Source organism: Elaeis guineensis, chromosome 5 (assembly GCF_000442705.2).
Source record: "Elaeis guineensis isolate ETL-2024a chromosome 5, EG11, whole genome shotgun sequence".
NCBI classification, from domain to species: Eukaryota; Viridiplantae; Streptophyta; class Magnoliopsida; order Arecales; family Arecaceae; genus Elaeis; species Elaeis guineensis.
Window position 1 is genome coordinate 316,676 of NC_025997.2, and position 25,652 is coordinate 342,327.

Here is a 25,652-nt window from a genome sequence, read left to right on the forward strand (position 1 = left end):
AAATACCTAGAAGGTATGAGAGAAAGACTGACCAAAAAAGTTGCCAATTTGAAAATAGATTAGTCACCTGAAGATTCAAGGCCTCAAAAATAGCCATGCTATATGGGGTGAGTTCTCCTTTTATCAAGGTCAGAGCTATGACAACCATTCTATTTTATATGTAATAACAATAAAATATGTTTAAGGACCAAATATTAATTTTCATATAGAATGAAAAGGATATTGGGATGAAGAAAAGAAACAAAAAGAAGAAATATGAGAAGGAATTAAGAAAGAAAAGCTGAGGAGGTGCATCACCTAAGTGAATCGGGCACTTGTTCCCCTCATTTCATTATTGAAAAGCCGACCGCATATAGGGGCTTCAAGGAGTAAACCACCTAAATAAGCATTGGACAAAAACTTAATTTGAGCCATAAAATTCATCCCAATAAAAACAAAATATTCGAACTAGGGTTGTTCTACACTGCTTCAAGGGATATTTTAGTCATTTTATGATTTTCCTATCCCTAGCTATCTGATTCAACATGGATGTCTCCAATTTCTCATCAGCAGTCAGTTGGAGTCGATAAAATGCATTGCTGATTCGATAAATATTTCAAATGCTTGGTTCCTTTAACATTGAAGTGAACGGCAGGTCTGAGAACTAAAACAAATGTTAGGGGTTTTTTTGCAAATTTAATTATCGATCCTCCCTTTGACGCTGCTCTAACAAAAACTCCCTATTGATTAGAAGTACAACTTTTGGTCCCTCCTTTTAGGTTTACTTAATAGAATATCCTTTTGGTGCTATTCAACTTTTAAAAATACCTAAGTTATCCTTTGACATTGATTGCTGTTGTAAGGACATTCCTTTTTCCCTGGTATCCAGATTTTTTGATGTTCTATTCTATGGTTCCCTGATTATTCGAACTACCTATTACCAAGTAAAATTCTATTTGTTAAGATTGGAAATAATAGGGATTGTCGGAGTTGTCCCATTTAGGTGTTTTTGGCCTTCTTCTTTTGATGAAGTTATCTCATTCAGGTTTGTATTAACTGTGTCCTTCACAATAAATCTTTCTTCCCATTGGTTAAGATTGTAAACAAATTTTTTTAAAATTTACCCCGTTTAGGTTTCTTGGACTTTTCCACTTGACGAAACTACCCTATTTAGAAAATCTACTTAGCCTTGCCAAATAAATGATTTCATTGACACTGAAATCATCATGATACTAAGATTCAAATATGCATTGATTCTCTCCTTCATGATAAAATACTTTCTTCTTGTTTTGTTGAGTTGTTCAAGTTCTAAAGATCTTTCCTTTTTAAAAGACTTCATCTAGATTTCTAACAGTCATAAATTGTAAGAACATTGAAAATCCTATTTTTATGGCTGTATGCTTTTATGGTATTGAAGCCCATATTATTTTAATTTCGCAAGATACAACTCTCAATTATATTTTCAATGAAATAGTGGAGAGATGGAAGCATTTATCCCCTACAATAATCGATATAAAATTCTATATTTCTAACAATTCGAGAATGCTCGTTATGCTCGCAGTAGATAAGGATGTTAGGAATATGTATAAAATATATCTAAAATTAAAAGCTGCAATAATTGACATGGTTGTATATCATTCAGCATTGATGACTGAATCGCCTAATGTGATTATCAACATGAGGTAATACAAAGTCTATGTATAATTTTTTTTAATATTTGTTTATTAGATTAAATCACCTAATATAATAATCAATATGAGGTGACCATTTTACATTACGAAAAAAGTGGCCCATCCCAAAATGCTAAAACTATCCATTGTTTCAAAAATTGTCAGAAGAGTAATTCATCTTATTTTTCTTGTTTGGCAGTTCAAATAATTTTATTCGAGTAGTCAAAGAAACAAGAGGTACTATTGAAGATAAACCAAGTCCAAAGAACACAATAGATGCTTGGAAGAACTCTATAGAGGGTGTAGGTCAAGAATTCAAGGATGTTGAAACCTTTCATGATACAATTCATAATTTTTGCATTGCAAATTACAGAGATTTTGTATTTGTAAAGAATGATCGTCAACATGTGACCGTTGAGTGTGCATATACAGGATGTGGATGGCGCATTCATACTTTCCACCTGAAAAATCAAGATAGATTCGCAATTAAAACAATGAACATACATGCAGAGTGGGATTGCAAGATCGATCTCATCCTAAGGCTTCGAAGCATTGGGTTTCAAATATTGTGAAAGAAAAAATTCAAGATATGCCTTTGTATAGGTCAAGTGATATTGTAAAAAATATTCATCATGAATTTGGTATCGAATTACCATATCATCAAGCTTAGCGTGGGAAAGAGGTTGCTATGAAGGAGCTCTATGGTCAGAGGTCAGTATCTTATGAATGAATAGAATGGAATTGCGATGCCATTCTTGAGATGAACCTTGGCAGCATAGCAAAGTATGAAACCTTCGAGGATCGATTCAAATGTATATTCATTTCATTTAAAGCCTCAATCAATGGTTTCATTAAAGGTTGTAGACCTTTGATATTCATAGATGCAATATTTATTAAGCATAAGGATGGAGAAGTTTTATTTGGTGCTACGGGCAAAGATGCGAATGATGATATGTTCTCCATAGCATTTGCTGTTGTTGATACAGAAAATGATGACAATTGGGATTGGTTTTGTTGGATTCTCAAAGGAGCCTTAGAGTCTTGTGTCGACTATCATAGACACCCATTCATAATTATGATAGATAGACACCAGAGGCTTATAAAAGTAGTGCCAAAGTACTTTACTGATGGCTATCACTCATACTACATATGTCATATCATAGATAATTTTAAAAATCAGATATACAACATCTTTTTCTTAATTTTTAAGTTGCATGTTTAAAATATCTGAGTATGTTAACATACAAGTGCTATATATGTTAACATTTCATTGTTTTATATGTAGATACTTATCCATTATCGTGCAGTTGAAAGGAAAAGATTGGTTGATTTATTAAATGCTGCTGCATATACTCCAAGATTGAATATTTTTCAAAAATTAATTAGCAAACTTATAGCAAAAGTCTCAAGTACAGGTAACTTTATAATGCATGCGAAGCCAGAGTATTGGGCAAATTTAGCCTTTTCAGGTCCATGCTAAGATATTATGACATCTAATGTGGCTGAATGTTTTAATAGTTGGATCTTGGAGGCTCAACATCTTCTTATTTCTCAAATGGTTGATCATATAAGACTCTAAATTATACAATTGATGCACGATAGACAGACTCGATGTTACAGCATACAAACCCATCTTTGCCCCGATCCTGAAAAGGTACTGCAAAAAATATAGAAGAGGATCGAAGGTTATCCATCTTTACATCAATGATTTATGATGTAAAAGACACAAAGTACTCATGTAAGTTTGACCTATAGGAATACAATTGCTCTTATGGTGAATGGCAAATCTTTCGAATACCATGTAAACATGCATGTGTGTGCATTGGGAAGGTCGGTAGATCATTATATCATTTCACTGATAATTATTTTCTGACTAAAATGTATAGAACAATATATTTTGAATCTATCAATTCAATTTTTGATATCGAGTTAAGTCAGAGTACATCAGATGAGATACATATTTTACCTTCTATATTGAAGACTTATCCTGGTAGACCTAGAAAGAAGAGAAGAGCTTCACAAATGGATTCATCAAGAAATAATAGTTGTGGGCAATGCAGGAAAGAATGACACAATAGAAGGACTTGTAATGAGGCTATTGAGTAACATGTACTATTAGAGTTATTTTGAGAGAAGTAGAATGATTGAACATTGCCAAAGTGCTATTTATTATAAACTTATTAAATAGAATCTTTATGTATCTTTTTTCAGTTAATCAATTACTTTTGATTTTAACTTATATATTTTTTTAGTTAATTTAATGTTGTACACATTTAAATTAACACTGTACATAATTAAAGTAACACTGCACATAGTTAAATGAATAATACATATAGTTAATTTAATACTATACATAGTTAAATTAATATTGCACATAGTTAATTTAATATTACACATAGTTAATTTAATATTACACACAGTTAATTTAACATTATATATAGTTAAATTAATATTGTACACAGTTAAAGTAATACTGCATACAGTTAAATCAATAATGCATAAGTTAATTTAATACTGCATATAGTTAAATGAATATTGCACATAGTAAATTTAATACTACACATAATTAATTTAACATTGTATATAGTTAAATTAATATTGTACATAGTTAATTTAATATTATACATAGTTAATTTAATATTACATACAGTTAATTTAATACTGCACACAGTTAATTTAACATTGTATAGAATTAAATTAACATTGTATACAATTAAATTAATATTGTACATAGTTAAAGTAATACTGTACATAGTTAAATTAATAATATATACAGTTAAATTAATACTACATATAGTTAAATTAATATTGTATACAGTTAATTTAATATTATACACAGTTAATTTAACACTGTACAAAGTTAAAGTAGCACTGCAAGTTTCGAAATCAATAATGCATATAGTTAATTTAGCACTATATACAGTTAAATTAATACTGAATTCTGACATGCAATTGATGTATCATAGCATGCAATTAATTAAATACCACATAATTAATTTAATATTATACATAGTTAAATAAATCCTGTATGCAGTTAATTTAATAATACATATAGTTTAATGAATCCCAAAATGAACAATACACTAAATTCCGACATACAATTGACAAATTAGATTGAATTCATTGGTGATAGATTCTACTGCACACAATTTCTGACATGCAGAGACTATTTGAAAATTATATAATGTGTCCAGACTAAGAATAACTATTGATCCCATGAGGCAACTTGCTTGTCATAGGGGTGATGTGTCACATTGATTTTGTCAAAGTTACAGTAGCACCTTTCCCGAAGAAAACTACTTAAGTGCATGGCTTTTGTCTTACTGAAGTGAACAAAATATTTTCACTAGGGCATATTGCAATGCATGGCATGCTTGGCACTTCCATATTTGCAATCAATGTGTGATCAGTCGAGCAAGGAATGAGCTACATTGCATCATGCACCAACATGAATCAAAGTCTACCATGCTTCTCACTTCACCCTAGTCAGAACACATTGTTGCAAGTTTTAGATGTGCAGCAGAGCTAAACCTGCTTCTCCATTGGGCATAAGTTACATAAATAGCTCAGAGTGAATTTGAGAGAGAGATGCTTCTATCTCTTCTTTCACATTAACTAGAAGAAACACAAGGAGAAATTACTAAAATGAACAATACAATTAGACAAGGACTAATTGAGGGAGTTGGACTCTAATATACAAATAAGAATGTGTGACTTCCATTTTAGGGCAATACACAAAATGAACAATACACTGAATTCTGGCATGCAATTGATGTATCATGGCATGCATAGGTAGACCCCTAGCACAATACACAAAATGAACAATACACTGAATTTTGACACGCAATTGACGTATCATGGTACACATAGGTAGACCACCTGGCATAATACACAAAATGAATAATATACTGAATTTCGACATGCAATTGACATATCATGGGATGCATTGGAAGAGACACATGGTCTCTGACTGCCTTCCCTCTGAATAAATTGATCAGCACCAAAGGAAGAGACACAAGGTTTAATTCCTCCAATCCCTAATGCAATCAGATAGAGACCATGTTGCCCAGCTATACAACCCAAAAAGGGGGGGGAACTGCCTTAGTGTGCTTCAAATGCTTGCTTGAGCACACTAAGTTAAAGACTCCTGCATGCCATGATACGTCAACTGCGTGCTATCATACATCAACTTCAGTTTGGAACTTCAATATATTCAATGAATTAATTGTGTACGTGCATGACAAATACTGGCACACATTATTTTGGGGTAGCATGCAAAAAGTGGGTGACCCCTAGGCAAATATTTTGGGGTAGCACAACTGTCGACCGATGCGTGCCATGATATGTGTTGGTGCAAAAATCCGCTTGCGTCGGAGAAGCTGGAGTCGAGGGAGTCGCGGTCGCCGACGGGACCTGCAAAAGAAGTCTAAACTGGAGGTGGGGTTGCTCCGACAAGATCCTCCGATGCTCAAGTCAGTTCTCTGCCTCAACAAGAATGGAGTGCTCGAACAAAAATTTTAGCAGAGTTTTTGGATAGAAAATAGTGCTTAGAGAATAACATATCTAGGGCCTTCTTTTATAGGCGAAAGGGGGCAGCAGACTGATAGCGATATCCGTAACCATCTGGCAGTGGGCTGTCCAGAGTCAGGCGGAGTTTGTTGCGAAGAGTAGTGGAGCGGACCCGTGGCTATCACCGGGGCGTGCCACGTGGAGTCTGCCGCAGGGAATGGAGCGGCGTCCGTTGTCGCGACTTGCCATAAGATGGAAGAATCATGCAGTATCCGTCGCAGGAAGTGAAGCAGTACTGTGGCCGTTATTACGGCCTGCCAGGGAGTAATGGAGCCGCGTAGGATCCACCGCAGGGAGTGGAGCAGAGTCGTGGCCGTTACTACGGCCTGCCAGGGAGTAATGGAGCCGCGTAGGATCCACCGCAGGGAGTGGAGCAGAGTCGTGGCCGTTACTATGGCCTGCCAGAGAGTAATGGAGCCACGTAGGATCCGCCGCAGGGAGTGGAGCAGAGTCGTGGCCGTTACTACGGCCTGCCAGTGGGTCCAGACTTGTCGGTTGAAGTTCGATTGGAGTCTGTAGCTGGGGTCGTGGGCAGAGCCCGGCTCCCGTAGGAGTCCGGGCAAAGTCTACCTACGATTAAAATCAGGGATGAAGTCCGACTCCCGTAGGAGTCCAGACGGAGTTTACCTGTAAGTGAAGTCGTGGGCAGAGCTCGGCTCCCGTAGGAGTCCGGGCGAAGTCTTCCCGCAGTCGAGGCTGAGGATGGAGCCCAGCTCCCATGGGAGTCTGGGTGAAGCCTTCCAGCAGTTGAGGTTGGGGATGAAGTCCGGCTCCCGTAGGAGTCCGGACGAAGCCTGCCTGTAGCTGGAGTCGGAGACAAGATCTGGCTCCCGTAGGAGTTCGGTCGAAGTCCACCTGCAATCAAGGTCAGGGATGAAGTCTGACTCCCGTAGGAGTCCGGATGGAGTTTACCTGTAAGTGAAGTCGTGGGCAGAGCTCGGCTCCCGTAGGAGTCCAGGTGAAGTCTTCCCGCAGTCGAGACTGGGGACGGAGCCCGGCTCCCATGGGAGTCTGGGTGAAGCCTTCCAGCAGTCGAGGCTGAGGACGGAGCCCGACTCTCATGGGAGTCCGGGTGAAGCCTTCCAGCAGTCGAGGTTGGGGATGAAGTCTGGCTCCCGTAGGAGTCCGGATGAAGCCTGCCTATAGCTGGAGTCAGAGATAAGATCTGGCTCCCGTAGGAGTCCGATTGAAGTCCACCTGCAATCAAGGTCAGGGATGAAGTCCGGCTCCCGTAGGAGTTCGGACGGAGTTTACCTGTAAGTGAAGTCGTGGGCGGAGCTCGGCTCCCGTAGGAGTCTGGGCGAAGTCTTTCCACAGTCGAGGCTGAGGACGGAGCCCGACTCCCATGGGAGTCCGGGTGAAGCCTTCCCGCAGTTGAGGTTGGGGATGAAGTCCGGCTCCCGTAGGAGTCCGAACGAAGCCTACCTATAGCTGGAGTCAGAGACGAGATCTGGCTCCCGTAGGAGTTCGGACGAAGTCCACCTGCAATCAAGGTCAGGGACGAAGTCCGGCTCCCGTAGGAGTCCGGACGGAGTTTACCTGTAAGTGAAGTCGTGGGCGGAGCTCGGCTCCAGTAGGAGTTCGGGCAAAGTCTTCCCGCAGTCGAGGCTGAGGATGGAGCCCGGCTCCCATGGGAGTCCAGGTGAAGCCTTCCCACAGTTGAGGTTGGGGACGAAGTCCGGCTCCCTAGGAGTCCAGACGAAGCCTGTCTGTAGCTGGAGTCCGAGATGAGATCTGGCTCCCGTAGGAGTTCGATCGAAGTCCACCTGCAATCAAGGTCAGGGACGAAGTCTGGCTCCCGTAAGAGTCCGGACGGAGTTTAACTGTAGGTGAAGTCATGAGCGGAGCTCGACTCCCATAGGAGTCCGGGCGAAGTCTTCCCGCAGTCGAGGCTGAGGATGGTGCCCGGCTCCCATGGGAGTCCGGGTGAAGCCTTCCAGCAGTTGAGGTGGGGGACGAAGTCCGGCTCCCGTAGGAGTCCGGACGAAGCCTGCCTGTAGCTGGAGTCGGAGATGAGATCTGGCTCCCGTAGGAGTCCGGTCGAAGTCCACCTGCAATCAAGGTCAGGGACGAAGTCCGGCTCCCGTAGGAGTCCGGACGGAGTTTACCTGTAGTCGAAGTAGAAGACGGAGTCCGGCTCCCGTAGGAGTCCGGACGAAGCTTGTCAGCTGGATCCCTGGAGGGTCACCCCCGTCACGAACTTCGACTGGAAGGTATTTTATACCCAACACCTGTCCCCCTACTTTCGAGTTCGAATTTCGAGTGAAGGAAGTACAGAGAAATTTTTGCAGCTGAAGTTACCCCCTTTGAATCCTGTGCACGATCGTCCCCAGATATTTTGTCATTAAATACGCTCATGCTGGAGCCTTTTTTCGATTAGGGCGACCCGAAAAGTCTTTTCGAAATTCCCACCAGGACGTGATCCTAAGCATCACGCCATAAAAATCCACGAACGGTCAACCCTATGTCGCGGTGAGTGGGACACGTGGTGGGCATTGGTTGGCCTAGGGACATCTGCCACCATAACTGCGCCAGGTTCTGTTGCCTATTTAAGCCCCCGTCTTTCCTCCGGGGGCTTCACTTTGCCTGTGGGTTGACGCCTTTCTTCCACCTGAGAGCCCAGCCACTCAGTCACTCCATCGGTGCCCCTTCCGACTTCGAGCATCCTTTGCGCCGGTCCTTGCCATCTCCACCGGCTCTCCATCATCTTTGGTCCCCTGAGTCTCTCTGAGGGGTTCTCCCGCCGGGGCCTCCGCCCTGGAGACCAACCTCGAGAGGATGCCATGGACTAGGAAGAGTGTGAGGAGGAGAACAGTGATCTACGAGTTCTCCAGTTGTCAAACTGCCGCTGAGGGTTCTTGTCGCCTTAAAGGGGGCTTGAGGGAGAATTCTTTCAACAATAGGAGTTTAATAACGGGGACAACCGGTAAAGATGTTCTGCCTGAGAACTTCGGAGTAGCTGAATGGGGCAACACCGGTAAAGGGGGCAGGGCTGTCGTCACAAGCCATGGTGGGATCCTTGATGTCATCGGGGCCGAGAGATCAGAAGCGGTCGGCGCCGACGGTGGGGCAGTAGAACTTGTTACGGGGACGGTGGAAGTAGCGCATGCCGACCTTGCCGGAATGCCTAGGACGGTGGTTTCCGTGGAGCACACGGTGGTGGCGCATATCTCCGACGCCATTGCTGCCTCTGGGGTAACCCTGGTTCTTCTTGAAACAGATCGTCATCACTACTGCCGCCGCCTTTTCTGCTCCCTGAATTCTATCCCATCCTATTCCCCCTAGGATTGGGATTTTGGAGATGAAACGGAACAAGACAGGGGGCGAGAGTCGAGAGGCTTATCACACGTACTGGAAAATGCTGCTGGGAAGGACAGAACCAGAAAGAGAAGTCTACAGCTTGAAGTGGCCTCCGGTGTATCCCTTTCGAGTTTTGTAATAATGTTTTCTTTTCCTGGCCCTCCGGATCTTGTAACGTACAACTTGTTAATCGAAGAATGAGAAGGAGATTTTGTTACTTCGTCCGCACTTTGCGTCGAACTGTTGTTTGCCGAATTTCTTTCTTTTATCATTGTTATTGTTGTATTTCCTTCTCTCTATTCATCTTCTTTTTCCCCTTTTCTCTCTTCTTTCTTCTTTTTTCTTTTTTCTTTTTTCTTTTTTCTTTTTTTTTTTGACGTCGTCCGTAGATTATCGATAGTTGTCACGTCGGTTCGCTTTTCAGTTATCCTTCTCCTTCAACCTTAATGGCTCTATAATGTATATTGGATGAATAATACGAGAAGGGAAATTTCTGCTACCTCTTATACTCACGTGTTGAATTATCGCTTGTCGAGGTTCTTTTCGACCCTCGCGTCATTCGGAGGTACCCGATCTCCATCGTATCGACCCATCCTTTTCATCCATGGTCACAGATTTGTCTGGGGCTGCTTGGGTTTGGTGCCCCCCCACCAGGGCTCGAGCTCGGAGGTCTAATCTTTCATCATCCCGAGAAAATCTTATCTCGGATTTGTGTTGAGGGCTTCCTTGAGAGCTGGGATCCTCGATAAGAACCCCAATCCTTACTAAGACGGGGTTCTCTGCGTCTTTGACGCTGTTTGTTTTTCATTCATCACTGACGTAGTTCATCGTCCTCCTTTTTAGCCCCTCCTCCCTTTTTACTTTTCAAGTAGAATTTTTCCTCCGCTCTCGATAAGGCTACGGGAGTCCGGCTCCTGTAAGCAAAGTCGGGGCGAAGTCTGGCTCCCATGGGAGTCCGGATGGGGTTTGCCTGCAGCCGAAGTTGGAGACGGAGTCCGACTCCCGTGGGAGTCCGGATAGAGTTTACCGACGGTCGAAGTCGGAGACGAAGTCCGGCTCCCGTAGGAGTCCGGACGGAGTCTTATTGCGAAGGGGCCGCTGGGGAAGGTCTCCCCTTTTTCTCTTCTGGTCTTGAATGATCGAACTTTAATTGATGTCGGGGCGAGGTTCTTTCCCTATTTGTGTCGTAACAGGTTTCAGCTCTGGTTGGGACGAGGTCCTCCTCTTGTCTCTAACGCGGCTGTAGGGGCACATATGGGCGTTGCTGGATCCTTCATCCCTTCCGGTCTAAAGAGAATCGGGCCTTTGACTTTGCTCGAGTTAGGGCGAGGTTCTCCTCCTGTCCCTAACAGGGCTGTGGGGGTGCATATGGGCGTTGCTGGGTCCTTCCCCCCTTCCGATCTAAAGAGAATCGGGCCTTTGACTTTGCTCGAGTTAGGACGAGGTTCTCCTCCTATCCCTAACAGGGATGCGGGGGCATATATGGGCGTTGCAGGGCCTCTCCCCCCATCCGGTCTAAAGAGAACCGGGCCTTCGACTTTGCTCAAGTTAGGGCGAGGTTATCCTCCTGTCCCTAACAGGGCTGTGGGGGCGCATATGGACGTTGCAGGACCTCTCCCCCTATCCGGTCTAAAGAAAACCGGGCCTTCGACTTTGCTCAAGTTAGGGCGAGGTTCTCCTCCTGTCCCTAACAGGGCCGTGGGGGCGCATATGGGCGTTGTAGGACCTCTCCCCCCATCCGATCTAAAGAGAACCGGGCCTTCGACTTTACTCAAGTTAGGGCGAGGTTCTCCTCCTGTCCCTAACAGGGCCGTGGGGGCGCATATGGGCATTGCAGGGCCTCTCCCTCCATCCGGTCTAAAGGGAACCGGGTCTTCGACTTTGTCGAGATGAAGTTTTCCTCCTGCTTCCGATACAGTTTGTTTGGACTGCCCTGTCGATATAAGATAGTACCAAGAGGGAAGACATGTAGATATGCAACTTTTATTTAAAATAAAGTTATTGGTAATACATCCATAAGTTTTTCGAGCTCCATGGTCGCAGGAGGTCTGCTCCTCCGAGCTCCTTGAGATAATAAGTTTCGGGCTGGACCACTTCTTTGACCTCATATGGGCCTTCCCAGTTTGGGGCGAGCTTCCCTCGATCCTGAGGTTGCGAGACAGCAGCTCATCGAAGCACTAGATCTCCTGCTCTAAAGACTTTATTCTTGATCCGGGAGTTGTAATAGCGAGCGACTTTCTGTCTGTAGGCTGCCATTCAAACTTGAGCTACCTCCCGCCTTTCTTCCAGCAAGTCGAGGTTGGCTTTAAGACCTTGCAAATTTTGATGTTCGTTGAATGCCACGACTCATGTCGATGGAAGTTTAAGCTCAATTGGGATGACGGCCTCCATTCCGAAGGCTAAAGCAAAGGGGGTCTCCCCTGTGGGCAGTCTTTGGATAGTTCGATACGCCCACGATACATGATAAAGTTCATCCGCCCAAGTTTCCTTCGCCTTTTTAAGTCTTGTCTTGATCTCCTACAGAAGGGTTCTGTTAGTCACCTCAGCTTCGCCGTTCGCCTGAGGATGGGCTACTGATGTGAAGTTGTGGGAGATGTTTAGATCTTCATAAAATTCGGCAAATCTTGCTCCCGTGAATTGTCGCACATTATCAGTGATTAGGGTCCTGGGCAGATCGAACCTGCATATGATTGACTTTCAGACGAAATCTTATACTTTTGCTTCTGTGATTTTTGCTAGTGGTTCGGCTTCAACCCATTTGGTGAAGTAGTCAATCGCTACAAGGAGGAACTTCCTCTGCCCCGACGCCATGGGAAAGAGTCCAAGGATGTCCATCCCCCATTGCGCAAAAGGCCATGGGGTGCTCAAGGGTGTAAGCTCGGTGGCGGGCTGTCTCTGGATATTGGCATATCTCTGGCATCGATCACACTTTCTGACGTATTCAATCGAGTCATGATGCATTGTCGGCCAGTAATACCCTTGGCGGAGCAACTTGTGGGATAAAGATCTAGCCCCCAAATGGTTTCCGCAGATTCCTTCATGCACCTCCCACAAGGCGTAGTCAGCTTTCGAAGGCCGGAGACATTTCAAAAGGGGCAAAGAGTATGATCTCTTGTACAACTTGCCCTCATAAAGGATGTATCGGGAGGCTTGATTTCTGAGCTTTCGAGCCTCTTTTGCATCCTGGGGGAGAACCCCGTCTCTGAGATAGATTATCAGTGGGTCGATCCAGCTGGGCTCGTGGTCAATTTCCATCACGGGCCGCGATTCTTCCGTACTCGGGCACTTTAGAACTTCAAAGAGAATGCCCTTGGACAATTCGGCCAGAGCCAGCATTGCCAGCTTGGAGAGAAGGTCAGCCCTGGTATTTTCCAACCTCAAAATCTATCTGATGTCGAAGCTGCTGAAGGCGGGGACGAGCCCCTTTACCTTTTCAAGGTATTTAACCATGCTGTCCTCCCGCGCTTCATAGTTTTCGTTGACCTGTCCCACTACTAATTGAGAGTCGCTGTGGACTTGGAGCCGATCTATCCCCAGCTCTTTGGCGATCCTCAGTCCTGCGATCAGAGCTTCATATTCTACTCCATTGTTTGTTGCGGGGAACTCAAAGTGCAGAGCGTACTCCGCGACGACTCCCTCTAGACTGATCAAGATCAGACCCGCGCCTGTGCCTGATATATTAGAAGACCCGTCCACGTAGAGGGCCCAAAAGCAACCAAAGGGATCTGCTTCTTCTTTGGGAGAGTTCGGTCGGGATTTTGGGCCGTCAATTTTGCATTGTTCAGGTTCGGCCTCCTCTGGGATAGTACACTCCACTATGAAATCTGCCAATATCTGGGCCTTCACTACTGACCTGGGTCGATAATTGATGTCAAATTCTGTGAGCTCGATCGCCTATTTTGCCATCCTCCCGGAGGCATCCGCCCGGTGTAGAATCACCTTGATCGGTTGGTCGGTGAGCAGCATTACGGTGTGCCCTTGAAAGTAGGGTCGGAGCCTCCGGACTGCAATCAACAAGGCGTAAGTCAGTTTTTCTAATTTGGTATACCTGGTCTCGGCGTCTTTCAATGCATGACTGACGTAGTAGATCGGCCGTTGGACTTTTGCTTCTTCTTTGACAAGGACTGCCACAAGGGCCATGGGAGAGACCGCCAGGTACAGAAATAGTTCCTCTCCAGGCTCTGGCTTTGCCAACAGTGGGGGTGAGCCGAGGTAGCTCCTTAGTTCTTCGAACGCCTATTGGCACTCAGGGGTCCAACAGAAGTTCTTCGACTGTTTGAGAGTTTGGAAAAAGGGTAAGCACCGTTCGGTCGACCTTGCGACAAAGCGATTCAGGGCTGCTACCCTCCCTGTAAGGCGTTGAACATCTTTTATCGACCTTGGAGCGGTCATCTCCTGGATGGCATGAATTTTCTTTGGATTGGCCTCAATTCCGCACCCCGATACCATGAAGCCCAGGAACTTTTCTGAGGTCACTCCGAAAGCACATTTAGTCGGGTTCAGCTTCATTTTATATTTTTGGAGGGCGCTGAAGGTCTCTTCGAGGTCTGCGACGTGGTTCATAGAAGATTTGCTTTTTACGAGCATGTCGTCTACGTAGACCTCCATGTTGCGGCCGATCTGCTCCTTGAAGATTTTGTTCACCAACCGCTGGTAGGTTGCGCCTGCATTTTTTAGGCTGAAAGGCATGACCCTGTAACAGTAAAGGCCACGGTTAGTAATGAAAGCAGTCTTTTCTTCATCTTCCGACGCCATCCTGATTTGATTATAGCCGGAGAAGGCATCCATGAAAGTGAGGAGCTCATGGCCCGAGGTCGCATCCACCAGTTGATCGATTCTGGGCAGGAGGTAGCTGTCCTTGGAGCAGGCTTTATTCAGCTTTTTGAAGTCTATGCACATCCTCCACTTGCCGTTTACTTTTTTGACTAGGACAACGTTGGAAATCCAATCAGGATAATTGACTTTTCTAATGAATCCGGTCTTAAGGAGTTTGTCCACTTCCTCGACTATCGCCTTCTGCCTCTCTGGTGCATGACCTCGGATTTTTTCTTTCGTCGGTCGATGCTTGGGATCAACGGCCAAGCAGTGCTCCATGACTTCCGTGTCGATCCCCGACATGTCCGTCGGAACCCAAGCGAAGACATCCGCATTCCTTCGTAAAAAATCGATGAGACGCATCCGCATCTCTTCCCCCAGGTTGGAGCCGATCATCACCACATGCTCCGCATTCCCGTCGTTCAAAGGGATCGGTACCAGATCTTCAATTGGACCGCCCCTCTCTTCAGTGAGGTCATCGCGAGCATCCAGCCCATCAACTGGACAGGGGTCGGATTGGTCGCTTCTTTGCAAGGCTATGTGGTAGCAGTGTCTGGCCAGGGCTTGGTCTCCTCGGACCTCTCCGATCCCCTGGTTGGTGGGGAATTTTAACTTCAAATGGTAGGTTGACACGACGGCTTGGAGAGCATTGAGGTTAGGTCGGTCGAGGATTGCATTGTAGGCTGACGGTGCCTTCACCACCAGGAAATTCACCAGGGCCCTGGATTGTCTTGGATATCGATCCGCAGCTACAGTCAAAGTCACCATTCCCTCCACTGAGACAGCATCACCGGTAAACCCTACTAGAGGGGAGGTAATCGACCTCAAATGGCCGTCAAGGATGGACATTCTCGAAAAGGCATCGTAGAATAAAATATCGGCCGAACTTCCATTGTCGACAAGGATGCGGCAGACGTCGTAGTTTGCTATATCCAAGGAAACCACAATCGCGTCGTTATGAGGGAATTGGACTCCCTGAGTGTCTTCTTCAGTAAAGGTTATGGGCTCCTCAATCTTTTGTCGCTTGGGGGGTACGGCCAGTACGTTGGTTGCTTCCTACCGGGATCCTCCCGAGATGGTGTTGGCGAAATCCGTCGGAGGTCGATTGTCCGATCGCTCCATGCCGGCGACCATTGTTGGGGGAGGAGGTAGAGGCTGGGAGACTGGCGGTGACATCGGAGCCTGAGATCTGGCCGCGGAGGCCATCGATCGCCGTGTGGATGCCTTGCGAGGAGGCATCAGGCGAAGATCAAGTGGGGGAAGGAGGAGTGGACGTCGGAGAAGATGACCAGAGGCGGTCCCGTTGAGCGCTCCTTTAAAAATAAGGGTACTGCGAAGAGACAGCCCCTTCCTCTAGCGCCAATCCTGTTGGTGCAAAAATCTGCTTGCGTTGGAGAAGCTGGAGTCGAGGGAGTCACGGTCGCCGTCGGGACTTGCAAAAGAAGTCTAAACTGGAGGTGGGGTTGATCTGGCAAGACCCTCCGACACTCAAGTCAGTTCTCTGCCTCAACAAGAATGGAGTGCTCGAACAAAAATTTTAGCAGAGTTTTTGGATAGAAAATAGTGCTTAGAGAATAACGTATCTGGGGCCCCCTTTTATAGGCGAAAGGGGGCAGCAGACTGATAGCGATATCCGTAACCGTCTGGCAGTGGGCTGTCCAGAGTCAGACAGAGTTTGTTGCGAAGAGTAGTGGAGCGGACCCGTGGCTATCACCGGGGTGTGCCACGTGGAGTCTGCCGTGGAGAATGGAGCGGCGTCCGTTGTCGCGACTTGTCATAAGATGGAAGAATCGTGCGGTATCCGTCGCAGAAAGTGGAGCAGTGATGTGGCCGTTATTGCGGCCTGCCAGGGAGTAATAGAGCCACGTAGGATCCGCCACAGGGAGTGGAGCAGAGTCGTGGCCGTTACTACGGCCTGCCAGGGAGTAATGGAGCCGCGTAGGATCCACCGCAGGGAGTGGAGCAGAGTCGTGGCCGTTACTACGGCCTGCCAGGGAGTAATGGAGCCGCGTAGGATCCACCGCAGGGAGTGGAGCAGAGTCGTGGCCGTTACTACGGCCTGCCAGTGGGTCCAAACTTGTCGGTTGAAGTTTGGTTGGAGTCTGTAGCTGGGGTCGTGGGCAGAGCCCGGCTCCCGTAGGAGTCCGGGCAAAGTCTACCTGCGATTAAAGTCAGGGACGAAGTCCGGCTCCCGTAGGAGTCCGGACGGAGTTTATCTGTAAGTGAAGTCGTGGGTGGAGCTCGGCTCCCATAGGAGTTCAGGCGAAGTCTTCCCGCAGTCGAGGCTGAGGAGGGAGCCCGTCTCCCATGGGAGTCCGGGTGAAGCCTTCCAGCAGTTGAGGTTGGGGATGAAGTTCGGCTCCCGTAGGAGTCCGGACGAAGCCTGCCTATAGCTTGAGTCAAAGATGAGATCTGGCTCCCATAGGAGTTCGGTCGAAGTCCACCTGCAATCAAGGTCAGGGATGAAGTCCGGCTCCCGTAGGAGTCCGGACGGAGTTTACCTGTAAGTGAAGTCATGGGCGGAGCTCGGCTCCCGTAGGAGTCTGGGCGAAGTCTTCCCACAGTCGAGGCTGAGGATGGAGCCCGGCTCCCATGGGAGTCCGGGTGAAGCCTTCCAATAGTCGAGGCTGAGGACGGAGCCCAGCTCCCATGGGAGCCCGGGTGAAGCCTTCCAGCAGTCGAGGTTGGGGATGAAGTCCAGCTCCCGTAGGAGTCCGGACGAAGCCTGCCTGTAGCTGGAGTCGGAGATGAGATCTGGCTCCCATAGGAGTCCGGTCGAAGTCCACCTGCAATCAAGGTCAAGGATGAAGTCCGGCTCCCGTAGGAGTCCGGACGGAGTTTACCTGTAAGTGAAGTTGTGGGCGGAGCTCGGCTCCTGTAGGAGTCCGGGCGAAGTCTTCCCGCAGTCGAGGTTGAGGATGGAGCCCGGCTCCCATGGGAGTCCGGGTGAAGCCTTCCCGCAGTTGAGGTTGGGGATGAAGTCCGGCTCCCGTAGGAGTCCGGACGAAGCCTGCCTGTAGCTGGAGTCGAAGACGAGATCTGGCTCCCGTAGGAGTTCGGTCGAAGTCCACCTGCAATCAATGTCAGGGACGAAGTCCGGCTCCCGTAGGAGTCCGGACGGAGTTTACCTGTAAGTGAAGTCGTGGGCGGAGCTCGGCTCCCGTAGGAGTCCGGGTGAAGTCTTCCCGTAGTCGAGGCTGAGGACGGAGCCCGGCTCCCATGGGAGTCCGGGTGAAGCCTTCCCGCAGTTGAGGTTGGGGACGAAGTCCGACTTCCGTAGGAGTCCGGACGAAGCCTGCCTGTAGCTGGAGTCGGAGATGAGATCTGGCTCCTGTAGGAGTTCGGTCGAAGTCTACCTGCAATCAAGGTCAGGGATGAAGTCCGGCTCCCGTAGGAGTACGGATGGAGTTTACCTATAAGTGAAGTCATGAGCGGAGCTTGGCTCTCGTAGGAGTCCGAGCGAAGTCTTCCCGCAGTCGAGGCTGAGGACGGAGCCCGGCTCCCATGGGAGTCTGGGTGAAGCCTTCCAGCAGTTGAGGTGGGGGACGAAGTCCGGCTCCCGTAGGAGTTCGGACGAAGCCTGCCTGTAGCTGGAGTCGGAGATGAGATCTGGCTCCCGTAGGAGTCCGGTCGAGTCCACCTGCAATCAAGGTCAGGGATGAAGTCCGGCTCCCGTAGGAGTCCGGACGGAGTTTACCTGTAGTCGAAGTAGAAGATGGAGTCCGGCTCCCGTAGGGATCCAGACGTAGCTTGTCAGCTGGATCCCCGGAGGGTCACCCCCGTCACGAACTTCGGCTGGGGGGTATGTTATACCCAACAATATATCAATTGCGGGCCAGAATTCAGTATATTGTTCATTTTGGAATTCATTAATTTAACTGTGTAATGTTCAATTATCTTATGCAATATTAACTTAACTATAAGTAGGATTTATTTAACTGTGTGCAGTGTTAAATTAACTGTGTACAGGGTTCATTTAATTGTATGCAATATTAAATTAACTGTATGCAGTATTAAATTAATTGTGTGCATGATTCATTTAACTGTATGCAGTGTTAAATTAACTGTATGCAATATTAAATTAACTATATGCAATATTAACTTAACTATGTATCTTATTAAATTAACTATATGCAGTGTTAAATTAACTGTGTGAAGGATTCATTAACTGTATGCAGTGTTAAATTAAATGTGTGTAATTTTAAATTAACTATATACAATGTTAAATTAACTGTATGCAAGATTTATTTAACTATGTGTAATGTTAAATTAACTATGTGTAGTATTAAATTAACTGTGTATAGAATTTATTTAACTGTGTACAGCATTAAATTAACTGTATATAGTGTTAAATTTATTATGTGTAGGGTTCATTTAACTGTATGTAGTGCTAAACTCACTATGTGTAGTTTCCTTGCTATTTTAGGGATGAGATGCCTCTATTTTCTACAAGTTAAATAGGTAGAAGCTGAAGTTTCATAGTTAAAGGATAATGCCACCGGCACCACCTGCACCAACGGCACTGGCATTGGCACATATGAGTAGAGCAGTATATTTGGAACACACTTAAATTAACATTGTACACACTGAATTAACATTGTAAACAGTTACATTGCAACACATACACAGCGAAGAAGAAATTAACTTGGTGCACATTCAAACATGTCATATTGCAAACAAATTTTGGATAATATTAAATATAAAATATATATTAAATCAGTTCAAAGACTCCATTTATAATTGATATAAAGTACCAACATTGTTTACATATGTCCTAATCTTTTGTACTTGGCATCTTCTTCTCGTACCATTTCTAAAATTTTCTATATATAACTAAGTACCCATAGAACAAAATATTCCCCACAACCCAACTCCTATATAATGACACATCCTTAAAATTATCGTGCAACAGTCTCAAGCTACCTCTAGTGAGGATCTCTGTAAACATCAGCATATGTACTCTACAATCTACAATATCATAACTCTATTGCAAACAGTCACGAACATATCAAATTTTAGCTTCAGGAATGTCGAATCCTACTCATTCTGACAACCAAAAATGCACGAATATTGCCTACCCACATATGGTATGAAATACAAGTTAATTTAGCTATATATGTTGTTAACACTTAAAAGCAACAAATAAATGTTGAACAATGGCACAAACATATTTATTAGCATCATCTACTACATTGAAGCTCCACATCGAGTTGTAGCAATCAAAGCATTGCTCCTTCAAATCCAACACTAAGAGGTACCAATGCCATGCTGTGTTCATCGACATGAACAAATACCTACAATACTCAAGATCTGATAACCATATATCAGCCAATCATTTTTATATACTTGGTTATGCCGAATATATGATCTGATTGGTGAGTTCAGGGGTCACTAAGATGACCTCTGAAAAGCATTGAAGTACAACAATCTACAGTTAAAAAAAGAAAAGAAGTTGATAAGTAATATGTTACACAGTTAATTAACTGAAAATAAAATGCATGCTTCTAATAAATTTCATACCTGTATCTCACAATGCAAAAACAAAGCAACATTCTCCACAAGCTCCCTATCCTCTATATAGAATAGCTCCATAATATGGAAATATACATTAATGAGTGGTATATAATCCAAAAAAAAATATCAAGAGAAAAAAAAAAGATATGAATTGAAGAAAATAGATAAGTAATTAATTTTCATACATCACTCCGTAGTGGCCCATCATTAAGGAGCTGATCCAATGCATTACATGTACAAGAAGGTTTAGATGTATCAAGATCCTCCCATATGGTCTCACTACATAAAACATACAGATATTAACAAAAGAACTGATTATGAACTATATTCTATTGACTTACTCAGAGTGATCACTGTCGACATAAAAATCAATTGATGCTTCCAAAAATGATGGGAGAACATCTTTTCCCTTTCCGTGATAGGTGTGCCTCCATGCCAATCGTATTGGCCTATTCGGTAGCACCAATATTTCAACATCTATAATAGTACTATAATCTCGAATATGCTAACATTTATAAAAAATAAGAAAGATTTTGAGTAAGTGTATTTAATATTTAATATTTATCATACAAGCATATGATACAAAGACAAAAACTGTCCATAGTGATTTAATAATTAATACATCAAAGAAAAATTTCTAAACCTCTCTATGGGGGATGGATCTTCTTGTTCTTTAATTGACTGACTTAGCTTCATCAATGCAGTAGTAATAGGCTCCAATAATGAAGACTGATGAGCATTTGGATCACTCTCATTGGTGGATAAGGCTATACTTCCTTCACCTATGTTTCCCTCTTGTTGTTTCTTCCTTGCATATTTGTAGGTCTTAGGAAGGTATGATATCACCTTTCCCTTCTCCGTAGGTTTTCTCTCGTGAGCTCCCATTTTCACACACCTAACTAATAAGGATATATTTTTTGTAGCAATACGTTCTTTCTCGCACTCAACTTCAACCACAAAACTGACCTGATAAGAACAAACATGTTAGACACAATAAGCATTCTTATTATAATTATAAAAGAAATAAAATCTTAAAGACTATATGTTAATGATAACTACCTCCACTGCTTCACTACAATGAGGTATAGTAGGATCCACTTCAATCGGGCGGGGCTCTTCACCTATAAAAGAATGTTGTGCCCTCACATAATAATAAAGGTTATTTAGGTCAATAATAATATCTATCCAAATTCTGTATTATAACTACAATATTGTACTCACCTTAGCAAGATCTATATTCATGTCAACAATATCAACTGCCAGCATTAAACCCTTATCACGAAGCATCTTCTTAACACATAAAAATCTCCTATTGAAGGCAAGAATCCATGCATCATTCGCTATGACATCCTCGATGGGTTGAGGGTCCTCTAAGTGGAAACCATGACTAACTAAGGACCTCTCAACCACTACCATATGTGTCTCTAAACAATTAATTGAATGTTGTCTTGGCTGGCTAGATAATGGAACCTGAAAAACTATAAAAAATCTTAAAGACTATATGCAATAAGTATTATGCAGTTAGGAGCTATATGTCTTCCTACATAGTAAAATTTTAACTATGCCAAACAACATGCTGGCACATAACATTATGTGTGCAGTTAGGAGCTATGTGTGTAGGCACATAGCATGTGTGTGCCAAATAGAAAATAATATATAAAATGTGTAAATAATATGAACTACAAACAATAGAAAAAAATCAAATCTTTTGTACATGCTTGCCCTTGTATCAGATCCGCCCGTTGTGGCCTTTCATGAGAGAGGAGGTGCACCTCATCCTCCCTAGGCTCTATTCTCTGGATTACCTGTCAAGAAGAAAAAAAAATTTAGTTATGCTTTAATTAAAATATGTATGATGTTAGATACAAAAGCTAATACTTCAAATCTTTTTAATTTCTTTATGGATTCGGTGATCACCTCCACCTTGCGAGGAAATGGGGCATTGCTCTAATGCAAGAGATGAAGATAGATGAAAGGTGGACTATGATTTTCAAGTAGACTGTTGGCATGCTCAACAGCCTATGCCTGCATGAATAAAGCAATAATAAGCATTATATTTTAGATGAATCTCAGTATAATAGTTTAACTGTATACCAATAATCTATTATAGATTGTAATAAATTAACTATGTACCATAATAAATTAACTGTATACCAATATAGATTAATTATGTATCATAATAGATTAACTGTGTACCAATAGTAAATTATCTATATACTATAATAAATTAATTATGTACTAATATAGATTAACTATATACGAATATGGATTAACTATGTACCATAACAGATTAATTGTGTACCATAACAGATTAACTGTGTACCATCTATATTAACTATGTATCATGCTAGACTAATTATGTACCATATTAAAGTAACTGATACCATATTATAGTGACTATCAAATAATTAAATTAAAAAAAGTATAGACAAGCTTACCACCAAAGCCACCATACATCCGTCCATATACCCTACAGAGCCTCTTCTAGCTGTGTTCCTTATGCGAACACTATCTGCCAGGCTAGGGATCTACTGTCAAAGTAAAGAAAAAATTGTAAGATCTCAACTATATGATCCTAGATGGTCTAATCATCAAGATATCGACATAAAATCTTAGGAATATGGTAGCGTACAGTTAGAAAAAGAATAGTTACAAAAAGATAAAGAACCCAATACTTAGTAAAGTCCTCCACATCTTGCATCCCAGACTTTCCAACAAGAGACATCAATTTATTTTTAACTAAATTACTAGTAATCTTTTTGTAGTCACCATCAAAAAATTGAGTGATGAGGTCCGACTGAACCCTTCCCTCCCTATACAATTCAACCTCATCACTAGTAGCCCTCAAACTAAGGAGAAGACAATGTCGATCTCCACAAAAGGAATTACAGTCTTACCAAACCTAAAATCCTCCAACTCATCATCCACAAAATGAGAGCAATGCATCCAATAATGGCCTGCTTTGCTTGATATACGAAAGTCGAAGCAAATGGCCAAATGGAGTCACAACTACCCTAGCCTTCTATTCCTCAGACATGGACTCTATAAATATATCCATATCTTCGACATAGTAGCTGAAATAGCACATTCCATTCACCATATTCGATGGATCAATACAAAATTCTTTGGCTCTCCTTGAGCTAGCCATTGTAACACTGCATCAGAAATTTCAAACGATATGCATTAGGAACAATCTTTGGTCAATTTAGCAACCTTAAAATAAGATAGAATCCTATGTTTGATGTAATGTGTTTAAGGGAATAGTTGATTCTTAGAAGTAAAGCAAAAATCATATAGGTTAACAAAACTTGTTTGGAAGCTAGTAAGCAAATTATTTTTGTAAATCTTTATCAAGTAAATTAAATTATCTAACGGATTGTCTCATTCTGTTAGAGAAAACCCTTTTTAAGGGCTTAGTTTAAATCTTTCGCGAGCCAGAAGAGCAACCTAGAGAAAATCCAGAGTTCATTGACCTTCTACTCATCCCTAGGGGTAATAAGGGTTTGTCTAAGGAAATGGCGAGGGATTTGTTAGAATCTTCAGCCAGAGTTCATCGACACTGTAATCTCTTTCATGCAAAAAAACCCATAAAAATAAATCTATGTTGTCGAAATCCATGGAGTCTAATACAATCAAGCAATCCATTTTCATTATAAAAAAGTGTTGAGGAAGAGAAATCTCAATTCGAAAATAGAGGGAGAGACAGAAATACCTGCGGGCCTTGCCTCCACCCACCTCCACTATCTCCACTGTCCCTGTTGTCGAAGAGAAGGCCACAGAATAATGCCGCAAACCATGCCGCCGATAGCATCACTAAAATCATGATGAAATAGGTCGTCGGAGCTATTCGTCGGGAAGAAGGAAGATGGGAATTTTGGGGATAGTTACCGTATTTAAATTGAGGACTCATTTGGTTGATGAGAAGTGGAGGGGGAAAGAAGCACTTTCTGAGAAGTGAAAAAAGAGCCTCTTGTTTGGTTGGAATTTTAAGAGGAGAGAGAATGAAAAAAATACTTTCTATGGGAAGTCACTGTTCATATTTCATGGGAAGTGAAAATCCATGGGAGAGGTAGATTTTGGTACTTCCCGTGACATAAAAGGTGGTAGTACTTTTTTCTTTCCTAAAATATTTTTTTAAGATTCATAGCTAAAATTTAGTAAAATATCAATAGATGGTCATGATGAAATACTAAATAGTAATATAATATTATATTAATATTATTTTAATATTTATATAAATATAATATTAATATTTATTATATTTTAATATTATCTTAATATTTATATTAATATAATATTTATATTAATATTAATATAATATTTATATTAATATTAATATAATATTTATATTAATATAATATTCTATTTATATCTATATTAATAAATTTATTATATTAAAATATTAATATAATATTAATATATTAGTATTATATTAACACTATAAATTATTATGATCTAATGTTATATTATAATATATTAATATTATATTAATATTAATATAAATATAATATTTATATTTATATAAAGTTTATGAGTAAAAATGTATGGTTTTATATCTACTAAGAGTATAATAGGTATTTTACATAATTTTTTTCAAAAAAATAGAGTGCTTATTCAAACATAAGCTACTTTATAATAAGTCATCTTCCCATGGTCAACCAAACATACTAAAATTTTATTTTTAGTAAATAATTTTTTTAAAAATTATTTTTTTAAAAATTATTTTTTTTTTAAAAAAATTTTTCACTAATCAAATAAATTTCAAAAATATTTTTATCTCACGAGGGACTTAAAGTTAAACACCTAATTCTAATTCTAATAGACCGAAAGTTACATTTTGAGTCAACGTGGCTTAAATGTTAAAGTTCGGTCCAGGCCGGGTGCCGAAATCCCTTTTTTTCTTTTTTTTTCGAATGTCCTCCCATTCCCACCCCTCCTCTCCCAAATCCCCCCTCCTCTCCCAAATCCCGAGGTAGCCATGGCGAGGGGGGTTTCCGAGGTGGCTGGGTCACTGCCGAAGGTGGAGGATGGGGGCTAGCCGTTCGCCAGGGGAGGAGGAGGGTGGGCGGCTGGGTTGTCATCGAAAGCGGCAGAGGAGGGGGGGCTTGGTAGTTGTCACCGTTATAGAGGGGGAAGACTCCAAGGATGAGGAGGATGACGAGTTGGGGAGGGCGGAGGGGTAGAGTAGAGCTTGGGACTTTGCCTAGTGCGGAGGAGGAAGGGGGCGGCTGGGTCATCATGGAGGGCAGAGGAGGAGGGGGACTGGGTGGTTGTCACTGCCGCGGTGGGGGAAGAAGCCGAGGAGGAGGAGGAGGAAGAAAGTGGGGGACGCCGGCGATGGTGATGGGGCGATGGAGGCGGAGGACCTCTCCATCATCATCATGGGCGCGATCATGGTCCTTCGACCGCTGTCAAGGTGCTCAACCTTGCCTGAGAATTGCGATGATCCTCCATGTTGGCTGCCCGCCATCGAGCTCCTAAGGCCACCTCCTTCGCTATCGTTGTCAGCGACACCCTCAAGGAGGTCTGGGTCGTTGCCATCCCTGGTGGTGATATGGGTGTTGCCGTGGAGGAGGGCTACCCTCTGGTCATCCATGGCAGCCGTGATGTAGGTGTCGCGGCATAGGAGGAGGCCCATGGCGGCGATGCGCTTGTCGCCACGAAGCATATCGAGGTTGTGCCCGATGACCGGCGACGATGGCATCGGGACGGTGGAGGTAGCTTGGCCCTTTCCCATGGAGAAAAATAATAAATAATCTTTCTTATTAGAAAAATAATAAAAGCTAAAAAAGATGTAAACTTGTA

The 25,652-nt window shown here is 43.3% G+C and overlaps 2 pseudogenes; one reads left to right on the top strand and one right to left on the bottom strand.

Annotated features, from left to right (window-relative positions):
• Positions 1 to 3,755, top strand: part of LOC140857780 (uncharacterized) — a 59,437-nt pseudogene extending 55,682 nt beyond the window's left edge.
• A 15,797-nt stretch (positions 3,756 to 19,552) lies between these two features.
• LOC114912825 (uncharacterized) lies at positions 19,553 to 22,947 on the bottom strand (annotated as a pseudogene).
• Between the last annotated feature and the right edge of the window lie 2,705 nt (positions 22,948 to 25,652).